Below are 16,429 nucleotides of genomic sequence, written 5' to 3' on the forward strand. Positions count from 1 at the left end.
AGGCACACATTTGGAGGTTCTATTCTATTCCATTATATTATTCATTAAATGTGCTAAAACATTTACATTCCTCTGTCTTCTTGTATGTTGTCTGTCATCAATTGTCTTGAAAAAAGTTAAACTGCTCAGCTATGTATCAGAATAACTTTCAGAGATAATATTATTTGTAACAACCATAGACTGTATAAAAAGGCTCTGTGCCTTTCGTCTCCCTCCAGCTGTACGATCACACACTTTTAGCTGTAGTCAGCATCAGCGCCCTCTGGGGACTCTATCTGGCTTGTTTGCATACTGCTCTCTTCCCTGTCCCACCCCCTCAGTATCTCGATTGATACCGCCGTCGAGAAATGATTTTTTTATTCGAAACTCGGGCATCAGCACACAGCCGCCATGCTGCGAGCCAGAGCGACAAACTTGTCACACTCCTGCAACAACGCTCAACTCTTTTAACGATCCACACAAAGAGGATACTTTTTTACGAAGTAAGTTAAAGATTAATTGTTTAGATCAATGCACAATTTAAATAATGCTGCTGAGTTGTTGTATCGAGCAATTGTTTAAACTTGATCTGTTGCGGGTTGTTGTATGACTTATCTGTTTGGTCTCTGGGCTTGCGGTCATACATGCTCTCCACGTAAATTGGATCTTCGAGTTCGTCCTGCACTTGTTACATCGTGATTGTTTACAACGGGTTTCTTCTGTGCCGAGTTTCCTGCAGTTTTACCATGTTTCTTTGAAGTTGCGATGTACTTTACATTTTAACGGAATTAATTATTCTTGAAAGATCGATTTTCTTGTAAAAAGTGTAAGTTGGTTGACTAGCCTTTATCAGCCTACATTTCGTGTGCAGGTTAAACAACCTAATTTCGCAGGAAGGCTGATTTGACCTTTTATGCTTAAAATATATATAAAAAGGATGTAGCCACTGCAGCGTCTTGCCTCTTCTAAAACCGTAAAATTGTTTCCGTCCCTTACAAAAAATAATTGCAGTTTTGAAACTACAGTAAACGTGCAGTAACTACAATCGACGGTGGTATTTTGGACTCAGTAATTCCAGAAATACTGCAGTTGAACTGCAGTTATACTGCAAAACTACTGCATTAAAAAAACGTATTTTGGACGCCATATGTGCAGCATACTGTAGTTATATTGCAGTGTACTGCAGTTGTACTGCAATCTTTTTTCGTAAGGGGTGAGTAGTGATATTATTGTTTAGCCGACAGACTTTTAAAGATTAAATTCCAACGCCATGTTTTAATGCCAGTCTGGTTCCCAAGGGTCATTCTGGGCTTGCTAGCCATGCACGCAAACAAAGTGCCTTGCAAAAGTATTCATCCCCCTTGCCGTTTTTCCTATTTTGTTGCATTACAACCTGTAATTTAAATTGATTTTTATTTGGATTTCATGTAATAGACATATTGGTGAAGTGAAATGAAAAAAATAACTTGTTTAAAAAAATTCTAAAAAATAAATAACGGAGAAGTGGTGTGTGCATACTTTAAGTGTCACATGATCTCAGTGTGTATATATACACCTGTTCTGAAAGGCCCTCTGCAACACCACTAAGCAAGCGGCACCACCAAGCAAGCGGCACCATGAAGACCAAGGAGCTCTCCAAACAGGTCAGGGACAAAGTTGTGGAGAAGTACAGATCAGGGTTGGGTTATACAAAAATATCAGAAACTTTGAACATCCCACGGAGCACCATTAAATCCATTATTAAAAAATGGAAATAATATGGCACCACAACAAACCTGCCAAGAGAGGGCCGCCCACCACAACTCACAGACCAGGCAAGGAGGGCATTAATCAGAGAGGCAACAAAGACACCAAAGATAAACCTGAAAGAGCTGCAAAGCTCCACAGCAGAGATTGGAGTATCTGTTCATAGGACCACTTTAATATCAAAGGTGCATGTAAACGGCTTGTCCCGAAATAAGACCTTAAGCGGGATATGAGCTACTATAGAGATACTGTGCGCATGTAAATATAATCAATTAAGAATATCCACGTAACTAACCACAGTTTGAGGTTACATGGGTTGGTTGAACCAAAGAGCATGCATGTTTTAAAGTTGGAATGCCTGAAGCAGAGCAGACTACATGGACTGCGTTACAGGTTGTTTACCGTAGTAATTTCACAATGTAGAAGGCCTAAGTTGTTAACTTATATTTTGCGTCTATGGGTGAGTCCTGCCTGTCTATGCTTGATCATTGCTCCTGCTGACACACACACCAATCATATATTTCATAATCATAGTCAGGTATCTTGGATGATATGAAGGAAAGCTTAGCATAAAGAGAGAAACAAATCCAGTTGAGGTGTGTGAAAAGTGTGTGAAAAGTCATGTCCCTTAGCTGTGCGTGTCCAGAAGCCTGTCAGCAAGTATAGGGAAATGTGGAGGTTGTGACTCTGTTACTGTTAAGTCAAAATGTGAAGCCTGTGGAGATATTGATAGTAGATAGTATTGGGCACGGTCTGCAAATGCAAAATAGCAGTGTTGGGGAAGCTAGTCTGAAAATATAGTTTACTAAGCTACAAATTACTTCACACTGGAAGAAGTTAAGCTACAAAAAAGCTACCCTTAAGAAAAATATAGTTTACTTAACTAAAGTTACTTTGAAAAGGTAGCTCACTACATCCAAACTACTTTGTGATAAATTATCATATTTAAATTTGAAATATCATAGACTACAAATTACAATAACAGATCACTCTGGGGTAGAGGTCTTAACGGGTCTAAAAGTTGGCCCTGGGGCTTTCCCACCCAGACCCGATAAGCGTAAAACATTTTTTTAAATATAGAGACCAGTTCTGAACGGACCCGAGGACAACTAGGCCCGGTCCGTATAGACCTGGTCAGATCCAGAACCGGTTCGATCTGAGTGAGGGAAGCAGCAGAAAAGTACTTTTTTAACCTACTTTATAAACTGGAGCTGATAAAGCGCGAGAAGAGGGAGAGAGGTGCCGAGCGAGTGATACTGGGAGCAGGGAAGGAGAGACTGCAACCAAGCCGACTCGCACTATAGTAGACTAATAGCTGCCATAGCTAGGTTATTTATCATCAATTATGATTACGTAGTACCTGTCTTAAATGCATCAAACGGGGAGAAGCTAATTAAGCTAGCTAACGTTAGCTAGCTAGGCTAATTGAGACTGCAGTGCATGCGGTTTCTCATCCTGCAGTTACAAATGACAACTCCATTCAGAATATTAAAGCTGCAATATGTAACTTTTTCATATATAAATGTGTGTTATAGGTCTGTCATTCTCATTGAACGCAAGTCTAAGAAGCGATAGATATGTTCTATGTGCGCTATTTCTATGTTTCCCGTTAAGTTTCGTTTTTGCGTCTTTTACTTTCGGTTTGGTACACCAGCTTCAAACAGCTGAAAATACAATATTTTGGGTTCTGGAAAATACATTTCACAGTGGTTTAGATTGTACAATTATTCTCTACACCAGGGGTTCCCAAACCTTTTTAATTCGGGGCCCCCCTTCCGGCATTGGGGAACATCCCCTGCGCCACGTCTATTTCTATGGGCACAAGCACTGTTCATGACACAAACTGTTCACACTCCTCTTGTTGGTGGAGAGAATTGTGCAGGTTTAAAGCTTATTTCCTACAATTCCACACGTTTTCATTGGGTCCAAAGAAAATGTTGCAGTTTTAAAGCTAATTTTCTTGCAATTCTATTAGGGCTGACCCCAAATAGTCGATTGTTTGGATGTTAGGCTGTTGGTCGACCGAGATTGTTTTAGTTGAGCAGTAACAAATATTAAATATATATTTGCGCCCATCTCAGTGAACTAATCCATTGCGGAGGCCTAGACTAAAAGCCATTTTATGCTTGATCGGAAAATGTTGTCGGAGGCTCCCTATGTAGGGTGTGACGCAATTACGAAACCTCCAGAGTCATGAAGAGGCCAAATCGAGCTCCGTACCGCATCGCTATGCGCCTCCCAAATTAACATGATTGGTTGAAGGTAGGTGGGGGTGGTACATCCTGTATAAACACAAACTCACTTCCTTGACAACAGCTTTGCACTGCTTCTTGACGCGCAAGAAGTATGAATGCCCTGACTTCTGCTGAGGCTTATATCACTGTAAATGCTGCATGGCCAATGCAAATGTCAGATTTACCATGTGCCCAGATGCACAATGCACTTCTCTCTCCAGAATGCGCTCTCTCCCACCAATTTGTGCACATTAATTGTTTTATAACTTAATTGTGTGAATTGTTTGCATTTGATTGTTAGTGTATATCAATTCCCCATTACATAGATCAACTGTAGTACATTTAACATTAATTCCTATAATTTCTAATCTACGATGTTTGTTACTGTGGTTACGGAAATTTATTTGAATGAATTCAATATTATTCCAGTCTTCCTGTTCTCATTGTCGGAGTGGACACATTGTTTGCAGAGTGAGAAATACGTTTTGGTTTATTTCATTCCATTTACGAGTTTTGTCAATTTAGTCATTGTCTTTTGTTTGGAGCGCTCCTGTCAATGTTGAGTAAGGACACACACCTGATTACGCATAGAAGTAGGCCTATAGGCTACCTGGCCTGCGTGCAAATGTGGGCATATAAATGTGCCCATTTGGGGTTCTGATGGTATTTCTGATTGGCTTATCGCACCCCTACTAATGACCTGTGAAGCTTCTCAAATAATGTTTTCTTCACCTCAAACAGCAAGCAAACAAAGTCTGTTTTTACATCCATTGAGAATTACAATAGTTCCTCAATGTATTTGAAAAATCTCTCCAGCTCACTCCCTTTTGATAACCACTCAGCGTGAAAGGGAAAAATGTCATGCCCTGATCCAGTGGAAACGTCAAAGTGCCGGTACTCAGCTCCGATGAGCGCCTGCCCAAGTCAAGCACTGCCTCTTATCCTTTGCGCAAATAGTCTACACCTGTGCCAAGCTCACTGATGCGGGAAACTTTGAGGGTCCATAATATTTTATACAATGTTGCAAGTTTGCTAGCACAAGCTTTGGGCCGGGCCCAAGTTAATAGTTGATACAATGTTTCAAGTTCGTTGCAGACCGGCCATGTGTAGCCAATGTGATTAATAGGATATTTATTTTCATCAGGATATTTTCTACCTGCAGGCTGCAATGTTTTTATTTGTTGGCTTTATATGTAGGCTATTTTTACATAGTTGGCAATGGCAACAGAAGTCACTTTTTAGGTTGATCATTTTCATTTAGATTTGGATATCATTTTTATTAACCACATGACAATGATTTTGAGATATGAAGACGTTATTATGAATTAAATGAAGCTGTTTCACAAAAATGTGCATATGAAAACCATAACTGGCATGCAGATCGGTCGAAATGGTAAGATAAATTGGCATTCCACATGAGAATGGTTGCCGACTCCTCGTATAGCCTAGAACCGTCAACTTCAGGAGAGTAATGGCAGAATCTGCAAAAGCCAGCAGGAGTGGGAGGAGAAAAGTTGGGTCAGGTTGTTTTTTTAAATTCTGGTTATCTAAAACTCTGGCGCCCTCTTGAGGCATTTGCCTTATTTAATCAAACCGTAAGCTTTAAGCATCAGACAAGCTCAATACATATAGTTGATTTTATTAAAACACAGGGTGTGTCTATATATATATATATAAAATGTCGATCAATCGATTCGTTTTTTTGGTCGAGGACAGCCCTAAATGTCCAATGTGTTTTCATGTGATATTAGAGCGACAAATAAATTACAACAATATTTATGGACAAAATAAAAAGAAATAAAAAACGTTAGCTGACATGGATTAGTTGATCTGGACAAGTTATAAATAGCTCTCTAAGGTATGCAATGACTAACATGACAAATCAAATCACATTTTATTTGTCACATACACATGTTTAGCAGATGTTATTGCGGGTGTAGCGAAATGCTTGTGCTTCTAGCTCTGACAGTGCAGTAATATCTAACAAGTAATATCTAACAATTTCACAACATATACCCAATACACACAAATCTAAGTAAGGAATGGAATTTAAAAATATATACATATATGGACAAGCAATGACAGAGCGGCATGGACTAAGATACAGTAGAATATTATAGGATACAGTATATGCTTATGAGACGAGTAGTGCAAGATATGTAAACATTATTAAAGTGACTAATGTTCCATTTCTTAAAGTGGCCAGCGATTTCAATAGGCAGCAGCAGCCTCTAATGTGCTAGTGATGGCTATTTAACAGTCTGATGGCCTTGAGATAGAAGCTGTTATTCATTCTCTCGGTCCCAGCTTTGATGCACCTGTACTGACCTCGCCTTCTGGATGATAGCGGGGTGAACAGGCAGTGGCTCGGTTGGTTGATGTCCTGTAGGGAGGGTAGTTTGCCCCCGGTAATGCGTTCGGCAGACCGCACCACCCTCTGGAGAGCCCTGCGGTTGTGGGCGGTGCAGTTGCCGTACCAGGCGGTGATACAGCCCGACAGGATGCTCTCAATTGTGCATCTCTAAAAGTTTGTGAGGGTTTTGGGTGCCAAGCCAAATTTCTTCTGCCTCCTGAGGTTGAAGAGGCTCTGTTGCGCCTTCTTCACCACACTGTCTGTGTGGGTGGACCATTTCAGTTAGTCAGTGATGTGTACAGGGTATTGGAGGGAATGGCCGGCAGGGATGTAGCTCAGTTGATAGAGCATGGCGTTTGCAACGCCAGGGTTGTGGGTTCGATTCCCATGGGGGGCCAGTATGAAAAACATAATGTAGGCACTCACTAACTGTAAGTCTCTCTGGATAAGAGCGTCTGTCATCATTACATTTACATTTTAGTCATTTAGCAGAGGTAAGTGCTACGGCACGATAGTCATTTAGCTCAGTTACCTTTGCTTTCTTGGGTACAGGAACAATGGTGGCCATCTTGAAGCATGTGGGGACAGCAGACTGGGATAGGGAGATATTGAATATGTCCGTAAACACACCAGCCAGCTGGTCTGCGCATGCTCTGAGGACGCGGCTAGGGATGCCGTCTGGGCCGGCAGCCTTGCGGGGTTTAACATGCTTAAAGAGGAACTGATGATGCACTACCCAATTTCGAATTTGTGCATTCTACAATTAGAGTTTAAAGTTGGACTGAGTTCCTTTAAAACAAATGTTTTATCTGTGTATATATAGATATTTTTTGGGTGGGGGAATCCCCCACCAAATGGAGGGGGTGTCAATGTAAATAGTCCAGGTGCCCATTTGATTAATTGTTCAGCAGTCTTATGGCTTGGGGGTAGAACCTGTTAAGGAGCCTTTTGGTCCTAGACATGGCGCTCCGGTACCGCTTGCTGTGCGGTAGCAGAGAGAGCAGTCTATGACTTGGGTGACTGAAGTCTTTGACCATTTTTTGGGCTTTCCTCTGACACCGCCTAGTACATAAGTCCTGGATGGCAGGAAGCTTTGTCTCAGTGATGTACTGGGCCGTACACACTACCCTCTGTAGCACCTTACGGTCAGATGCAGAGCAGTTGCCATACCAGGTGGTGATGCAACCGGTCAGAGGAGGACAGGATATTGCTGTTAAATTTGACCAGCAGCACTGCAGCTGACAATCATTAAACAGTGGCTGAGGCAGTAGTAATGTATTTTCATCTTCATGAAAGCTGTGTATGAAGCTGTTCATAAACTGTATACAGTTGAAGTCGGAAGTTTACATACACTTAGGTGGTTTTTCAACCACTCCACAAATGTCTTGTTAATAAACAAGTTTTGGCAAGTCGGTTAGTACATCTACTTTGTGCATGACACAAGTAATTTTTCCAACAGTTGTTTACAGACAGATTATTTCACTTATAATTCACTGTATCACAATTCCAGTGGGTAAGACGTTTACATACACTAAGTTGACTGTGCCTTTAAACAGCTTGGAAAATTCCAGAAAATTATGTCATGGCTTTAGAAGCTTCTGATATGCTAATTGACATCATTTTAACCAATTGGATGTGTACCTGTGGATGTATTTCAAGGCCTACCTTCAAACTCAGTGCCTCTGCTTGACATCATGGGAAAATCAAAAGATATCAGCCAAGACCGCAGAAAAAAATGGTAGACCTCCACAAGTCTGGTTCATCCTTGGGAGCAATTTCCAAATGCCTGAAGGTACCACGTTCATCTGTACAAACAATAGTACACAAGTACAGTGAGGGGGAAAAAAGTATTTGATCCCCTGCTGATATTATACGTTTGCCCACTGACAAAGAAATGATAAGTCTATAATTTTAATGGTAGGTTTATTTGAACAGTGAGAGACAGAATAAAAACAAAAAAATCCAGAAAAATGCATGTCAAAAATGTTATAAATTGATTTGCATTTTAATGAGGGAAATAAGTATTTGACCCCTCTGCAAAACATGACTTAGTACTTGGTGGCAAAACTCTTGTTGGCAATCACAGAGGTCAGATGTTTCTTGTAGTTGGCCACCAGGTTTGCACACATCTCAGGAGGGATTTTGTCCCACTCCTCTTTGCAGATCTTCTCCAAGTCATTAAAGTTTCGAAGCTAACGTTTGGCAACTCAAACCTTCAACTCCCTCCACAGATTTTCTATGGGATTAAGGTCTGGAGACTGGCTAGGCCACTCCAGGACCTTAATGTGTTTCTTCTTGAGGCACTCCTTTGTTGCCTTGGCCGTGTGTTTTGGGTCATTGTCATGCTGGAATTCCCATCCACAACCCATTTTCAATGCCCTGGCTGAGGGAAGGAGGTTCTCACCCAAGATTTGACGGTACATGGCCCCGTCCATCATCCCTTTGATGCGGTGAAGTTGTCCTGTCCCCTTAGCAGAAAATCACCCTCAAAGCATAATGTTTCCACCTCCATGTTTGACGGTGGGGATGGTGTTCTTGGGGTCATAGGCAGCTCCACGAGGTGAGATCTTGCATGGAGCCCCAGGCAGTTCTTTTGTGTTTCTTCCAGTTGCGAATAATCGCACCAACTGTTGTCATCTTCTTACCAAGCTGCTTGGCGACGGTCTTGTAGCCCATTCCAGCCTTGTGTAGGTCTACAATCTTGTCCCTGACATCCTTGGAGAGCTCTTTGGTCTTGGCCATGGTGGAGAGTTTGGAATCTGATTGATTGCTATCTGTGGACAGGTGTCTTTTTATACAGGTAACAAACTGAGATTAGGAGCACTCCCTTTAAGAGTGTGCTCCTAATCTCAGCTCATTACCTGTTTTAAAAAACACCTGGAAGCCAGAGATCTTTCTGATTTGAGAGGGGGTCAAATACTTATTTCCCTCATTAAAATGCAAATCAATTTATAACATTTTTGACATGCGTTTTTCTGGATTTTTTTGTTGTTATTCTGTCTCTCACTGTTCAAATAAACCTACCATTAAAATTATAGGCTGATCATGTCTTTGTCAGTGGGCAAACATACAAAATCAGCAGGGGATCAAATACTTTTTTCCCTCACTGTATAAACAACATGGGACCACGCAGCCGTCATACCGCTCAGGAAGGAGACGTGTTCTGTCTCCTAGAGATGAACGTACTTTGGTGCGAAAAGTGTAAATCAATCCCAGAACAACAGCAAAGGACCTTGTGAAGATGCTGGAGGAAACGGGTACAAAAAGTATCTATATCCACAGTAAAATGAGTCCTATATTCGACAACCTGAAAGGCCGCTCAGCAAGGAAAAAGACACTGCTCCAAAACCACCATAAAATAGCTAGACTACGGTTTGCACATGGGGACAATGATCGTACTTTTTGGAGAAATGTCCTCTAGTCTGATGAAACAAAAATATAACTGTTTGGCCATAATGACCATCGTTATGTTTGGAGGAAAAAGGGGAATGCTTGCAAGCCGAAGAACACCATCCCAACCGTGAAGCACGGGGGTGGCAGCATCATGCTGTGGGGGTGCTTTGCTGCAGGAGGGACTGGTGCACTTCACAAAATAGATGGCATCATGAGGAAGGAAAATGATGTGGATATATTGAAGGAACATCTCAAGACATCAGTCAGGAAGTTAAAGCTTGGTCGCAAATAGGTTTTCCAAATGGACAATGACCCCAAGCATACTTCCAAAGATGTGGCAAAATGGCTTAAGGACAACAAAGTCAAGGTATTGGAGTGGCCATCACAAAGCCCTGACCTCAATCCTATAGAACATTTGTGGGCAGAACTGAAAAAGCGTGTGCGAGCAAGGAGGCCTACAAACCTGACTCAGTTACACCAGCTCTGTCAGGAGGAATGGGCCAAAATTCACCCAACTTATTGTGGAAGGCTACCCAAAACGTTTGACCCAAGTTAAACAATTTAAATGCAATGCTACCAAATACTAATTGAGTGTATGTAAGACCCACTGGGTATGTGATGAAATAAATAAAAGCTGTAATAAATCATTCTCTTTACTATTATTCTGATATTTCACATTCTTAAAATAAAGTGGTGATCCTAACTGACCTAAGACAGGGAATGTTTAAATTAAATGTCAGGAATTGTTAAAAACTGAGTTTAAATGTATTTGGCTAAGATGTAAACTTCTGACTTCAACTGTATGTGCATGAAACTGACTTCTGATGAGACAATTCCAAGTCATTGAATAACAGACTGTCAGTTGGTAACTTTGGTCAGAATCAGGTTAATTAAACTGTTGAAGATCATGTCATCTGTCTACTCAAATATCTTGAATAATAATGATGACTTACAGTATGATTCTCAACAACCCACCCAATAAACCCAACTAAACAATGTGTGACCCTGTCTGTCTTCAGACTACAAAGAAAGGACAAAAGAGCTGTGTTGGCTCCTGCCAAGTGCTTTCAGAGCTCAACAATAGAGCAGCAGGTACTCCAGGGAAGAAGAGATGAGTGTCTCTAGTCTATGTCCCCATGCCTCCATCAGAAAACAGTGCTGCCGTTTAACCTCCCAGCAGGAGAAGAGGCTGATATAGCTTTAACATTGAAATGTATGGTAGGAAATTATCTAGAGGCTACTTCAAAGCAACAGAAGCATAGTTGTCATGACTCAATAAACAGATTTAGGCTATTTCATTGGCAATTCAAAATCAAATGACATTTTATTTGTCATAAACAACAGGTGTGGACTAACAGTGAAATGCTTACTTAAAATAAGCTTAAATGCTTACTTACAATAGTGAATAAATGATGCAGGAGCATTGATCCATATAAATAAGTTGTTTTGAATTTGCTTTGGTATTTTGTTTACTTCTTGAATTGTAAGATTATGTTCCTTGCCTAAGGTCTTGTTATTCTGGGTCTTCATTGCGGTAGATTGTTTTGGTTTATTCAGAGTGACTCCTTAATTCAAGAATGCTAATGATTTTGAGCTCTTGCGATTCTGTCATTGATTGAATATACTCAGTTATTTGTGCTTTGACATAAAGTTTCAGGCTGTGTACAACTTAATTGGAAGCACAGGACTCACAAACATGAGTTTGAATTACATAGAAAACTCTTGCTTGTGACAGATAACCTATTGAAGCACGCGACCCAGACTTTAGCGACTTTTCTTCTTTAATTGATTATTTGATAAAATATTGAATTTGGCCTTTACTACTATAGCCCAGAGAAACGCATTGAATAACACATTCATTAATTGCAAAAAGACAGTCAAAAAATAAATCATAAGAAACAAGGTTTTGAAGTGTCTGGCCTATATCTGTCTAGGAGATATAAGAAGCTGTGTGTGTGTATGTATATGTGTGTGTATATATATATATATATATATATATATATATATATATATATATATATATATATATATATATACATATACATACATACATACATACATATACAATACATAACATACATAAACATACATATACAATACACAAATACATACATACATACATACATACATACATACATACATACATACTACCGTTCAAAGGTTTGGTGTTACTTAGAAATGTCCTTGTTTTCCATGAAAACATACATGAAATGAGTTTGAATAGGAAATATAGCAAAATGCATAGGAAATGTAGTCATTGACAAGGTTAGAAATTAATGATTTTTAATAGAAATAATAATTGTGTCCTTCGAACTTTTGCTGTCGTCAAATAATCCTCCATTTGCAGCAATTACAGCCTTGCAGACCTTTGGCATTCTAGTTGTCAATTTGTTGAGGTAATCTGAAGAGATTTCACCCCACGCTTCCTGAAGAACCTCCCACATGTTTGATTGGCTTGATGGGCATTTCTTACGTAACATACGGTCAAGCTGCTCCCACAACAGCTCAATAGGGTTGAGATCCGGTGACTGTGCTGGCCACTCCATTATAGACGGAAACCAGCTGACTGCTTCTTCCCTAAATAGTTCTTGCATAGTTTGGAGCTGTGCTTTGGGTCATTGTCCTGTTGTAGGAGGAAATTGGCTCCAATCAAGCGCCGTCCACAGGGTATGGCATGGCGTTGCAAAATGGAGTGATAGCCTTCCTTCTTCAAGATCACTTTTACCCTGTACAACTCTCCCACTTTACCACCACCAAAGCACCCCCAGACCATCACATTGCCTCCACCATGCTTGACAGATGGTATCAAGCACTCCTCCAGCATCTTTTAATTTGGTCTGCGTCTCACAAATGTTCTTCTTTGTGATCCGAACACCTCAATCTTCGATTCGTCTGTCCATAACACTTTTTTCCAATCTTCCTCTGTCTAGTGTCTGTGTTCTTTTGTCCATATTAATCCTTTCATTTTTATTGGCCAGTCTGAGAATGGCTTTTTCTTTGCAACTCTGCCTAGAAGGTCAGCATCCCGGAGTCGCCTCTTCACTGTTTACGTTGAGACTGGTGTTTTGCGAGTACTATTTAATGAAGCTGCCAGTTGAGGACCTGTGAGGCGTCTGTTTCTCAAACTAGACAATCTAATGTATTTGTCCTCTTGCTCAGTTGTGCACCGGGGCCTCCCACTCCTCTTTCTATTCTGAATAGAGCCAGTTTGCATGTTCTGTGAAGGGAGTAGTATACAGCGTTGTACGAGATCTTCAGTTTCTTGGCAATTTCTCGCATGGAATAGCCTTCATTTCTCAGAACAAGAATAGACTGACGAGTTTCAGAAGAAAGTTATTTGTTTCTGGCCATTTTTATTCTGTAATCGAACCCACAATTGCTGACGCTCCAGATACTCAACTAGTCTCAAGAAGGCCAGTTTTATTGCTTCTTTAATCAGCACAACAGTTTTCAGCTATGCTAACATGATTGCAAAAGGGTTTTCTAATGATCAGTTAGCCTTTTAAAATGATAAACTTGGATTAGCAAAAACAATGTGCCATTGGAACACAGGACTGATGGTTGCTGATTAATGGGCCTCTGTACGCCTATGTAGATATTCCATAAAAAATCTGCAGTTTCCAGCTACAATAGCCATTTGGCGCAGCGGTCTAAGGCACTGCATCTCAGTGCTCGCGGCGTCACTACAGAACCCCTGGTTCGATTCCAGGCTGTATCACAACCGGCCGTGATTGGAGTCCCATAGGGCGGTGCACAATTGGCTCAGTGTCGTCCGAGTTTGGCCGGTGTAGGCCGTAATTGTAAATAAGAATTTGTTCTTAACTGACTTGCCTAGTTAAATAAAGGTAAAATAAAATATCTATTTTTTTACAACATTAACAAAGTCTACACGGTATTTCTGATACATTTTATATTATTTTAATAGACAAAAAAATTGCGTTTTCTTTCAAAAACTAGGAAATGTCTAAGTGACCCCAAACTTTTGAATGGAACCTTCATACTTCCATTAATTATATATATTTTTGTACCGGTTACCTTCAGACAAGTCCTGTGACACTTGTGGGGGTCGCACAATCGTGTTTGTGAGAATCTCCCCTTTCCATATAGTGGTCGTAATAGTTACTAGGTCAAACCGTTCGGACGCTACAGACGTTTTCGGTATGTCTCATGGTCTGACAAACACTGCTCTAGCTCTGCCACCTTTCACCGCAGATGCGGAAGTTCGACATAGGCGGATGCAGTGGATTGAGATGCATCCAATGCAAAAAAAACGGGTATCTCTAGCTTAAACTGTCGGATTTTGATGGGGATGTTTTATTATGTTACCTAGACTCTTTGGGGTTTAAGCTAGCTATCTGTTTTGCATGGACTGCGTCTCAATCGACCGCATCCGCCGATGTCGGCCTTCCACGTCTGTGGTGGAAGCTGGCAGAGCTACAGCTCTGTTTGTCAGACCAGGAGACGAAACATCTGTAGTGTCCAAATGGTTTGGGCTACAAACTAATATGACCCCTCTATGGAAAGATGACTCACAAACATGATGGTGTTCTCCATTTTGCTGTATGTCCCCCGCAAGCGTCACAGGACTCATCTGAAGTCGGTACCGCCGATGTGCCAACTTCTGTATGTAGCATCCAAACTGTTTGGGCTACACTCTAATATCACTCCTCTATGGAAAGAGGAGACTCACAATGGTATTCTCCGTTTTGCTCTATGGGAAAAAGTTTGAGGAAAACCTGCCTCAGTCTTATGAATACCTAACCCTGGGATAGTTTTTTTTGGTGGGACAATTACACATATTTTAATGCCAAAGACACACCATAATGGCTTTCCAAGAGGTTTTGTTTCTTCCTTAGGGGTCCATTCTCAGTTCTGATTTAAAACTGCTTGAAAATCAGAGGGTTTGAATATTGCTGTCCATCAATGATTCCCAACCAAATGTACTGAACTTGAGCAATTTTGACAAAAAACAATGGATGCCTTCAGAAAGTACTCACACCCCTTGACTTTTTCCACATTTTGTTGTGTGACAGTGGGATTAAAATGTATTTTTTTGTCAACGATTTACGCAAATTATTTGTAAAGAATTTATGAAAAATAAAACGCATATCTTGATTAGATAAGTATTCAATCCCCTGAGTGAATACATGTTAGAATCACCTTTGGCAGTGATTACAGCTGTCTTTAAGAGCTTTCCACCCCTGGATTGTGCAACATTTTCCCATTCTTTTCAGAATGCTTCAAGCTCTGTCAAATTGGTTGTTGATCATTGCTGGACAACCATTTTCAGGTCTTGCCATAGATTTTCAAGCAGATTTTAAGTCAATATATTATATATATTTGGAATGGAGCTAAGCACAGGCAAAATCCTAGTGGAAAACCTGCTTCAGTTTGCTTTCCACAAGACACTGGGAGATGAATTCACCCTTCAGCAGGACAATAACCTAAAACACAAAGCCAAATCTACACTAGAGTTGCTTACCAAGAAGACAGTGAATGTCTTTTTCTCCCCAATTTCGATCTTGTCTCATCGCTGCAACTCCCCAATGGGCTCGGGAGGCGAAGGTCGAGTCATGCGTCCTCCAAAACATGACCTGCCAAACCGTTCTTCTTAATACCTGCCCGCTTAACCTGGAAGCCAGCCGCACCAATGTGTCGGAGGAAACACTGTTCAACCGACGATCGAGGTCAGCCTGCAGGCGCCCGGCCCACCACAAGGAGTCGCTAGAGCGCGATGAGCCAAACCCTCCCCTAACCCGGACAACGCTGAGCCAAATGTGCGCTGCCCTGTGGGACTCCCGATCACGTCCGGTTGTGATACAGCCTGGGATCGAACCCAGGTCTGTAGTGACACCTCTAACATTGCGATGCAGTGCCTTAGACCGCTGCACCACTCGGGAGGCATTCCATTTGATTTTGTATCCTGAAACTCCCCAGTCCTAACGATTACAAGCATACCCATAACATGATGCAGCCAGCACTATGCTTGAAAATATAGTGAGTGGTAGTCAGTAATGTGTTTTATTGGATTTGCCCCAAACATAACTCTTTATTCAGGACAAAAAGTAAATGCTTTGCCTTTTTTTTTTTCAGTATTACTTTAGTGCCTTGTTGCAAACAGGATGCATGTTTTTGAATATTTGTATTTGTACAGGCTTTCTTCTTTTCACTCTGTCAATTAGGTTAGTATTGTGGAGTAACTACAATGTTGTTGAGAACTGTTTTTTAAAGTCGCCATTGGCTTCATGGTGAAATCCCTGAGCTGTTTCCTTCCTCTCCGGCAACTGAGTTAGGAAGTAACCTTTGTAGCGACTGAGTGTATTGCTACACCATCCAACGTGTAATTAATGACTTCACCATGCTCAAAGGGATATTCTATATTTCATTTTGCATGGCAATATGCGATTTTGAGGGTAAACGTTTTTGGTGTTTGGCTGATTTAACCATAGTGGTAAATGTGCTGTGATTGGTTGAAATTGCGATGTTTTTTTTTTTTTTTTGTACTGCGGGGATGGGTCAGTTTTATGCGATATTGCGATTTGACTGTTTTATGCAGAAATAATGCTTTGATTGGTCAAATATGCAAGCCCTCGCATAATATGCGAGAAATTGTTGATTTTACACAATTGTGCGTTCTCAGAATCACGGAATCCTGGATGGACTGGCTATTGCTGATTTTTGAAGTTCTATTTTGAAAAGGAGCCAATCTGTGCGATTTTGAGAG

General features: G+C 40.8%; 1 protein-coding gene across 2 annotated transcripts in view; it reads left to right on the forward strand.

Annotated features, from left to right (window-relative positions):
* Positions 1–357: 357 nt before the first annotated feature.
* LOC121582730 (semaphorin-4D) overlaps positions 358–16,429 on the forward strand; it is a 129,219-nt gene continuing 113,147 nt past the window's right edge. For both annotated transcript variants that reach the window (XM_041898790.2, XM_041898789.2), the window contains exon 1: positions 358–482. The gene's annotated coding sequence lies outside the window, so the exon portion shown is untranslated. The remainder of the gene's footprint in view (positions 483–16,429) is intronic.

Source organism: Coregonus clupeaformis, chromosome 15 (assembly GCF_020615455.1).
Source record: "Coregonus clupeaformis isolate EN_2021a chromosome 15, ASM2061545v1, whole genome shotgun sequence".
Taxonomy (NCBI): Eukaryota; Metazoa; Chordata; class Actinopteri; order Salmoniformes; family Salmonidae; genus Coregonus; species Coregonus clupeaformis.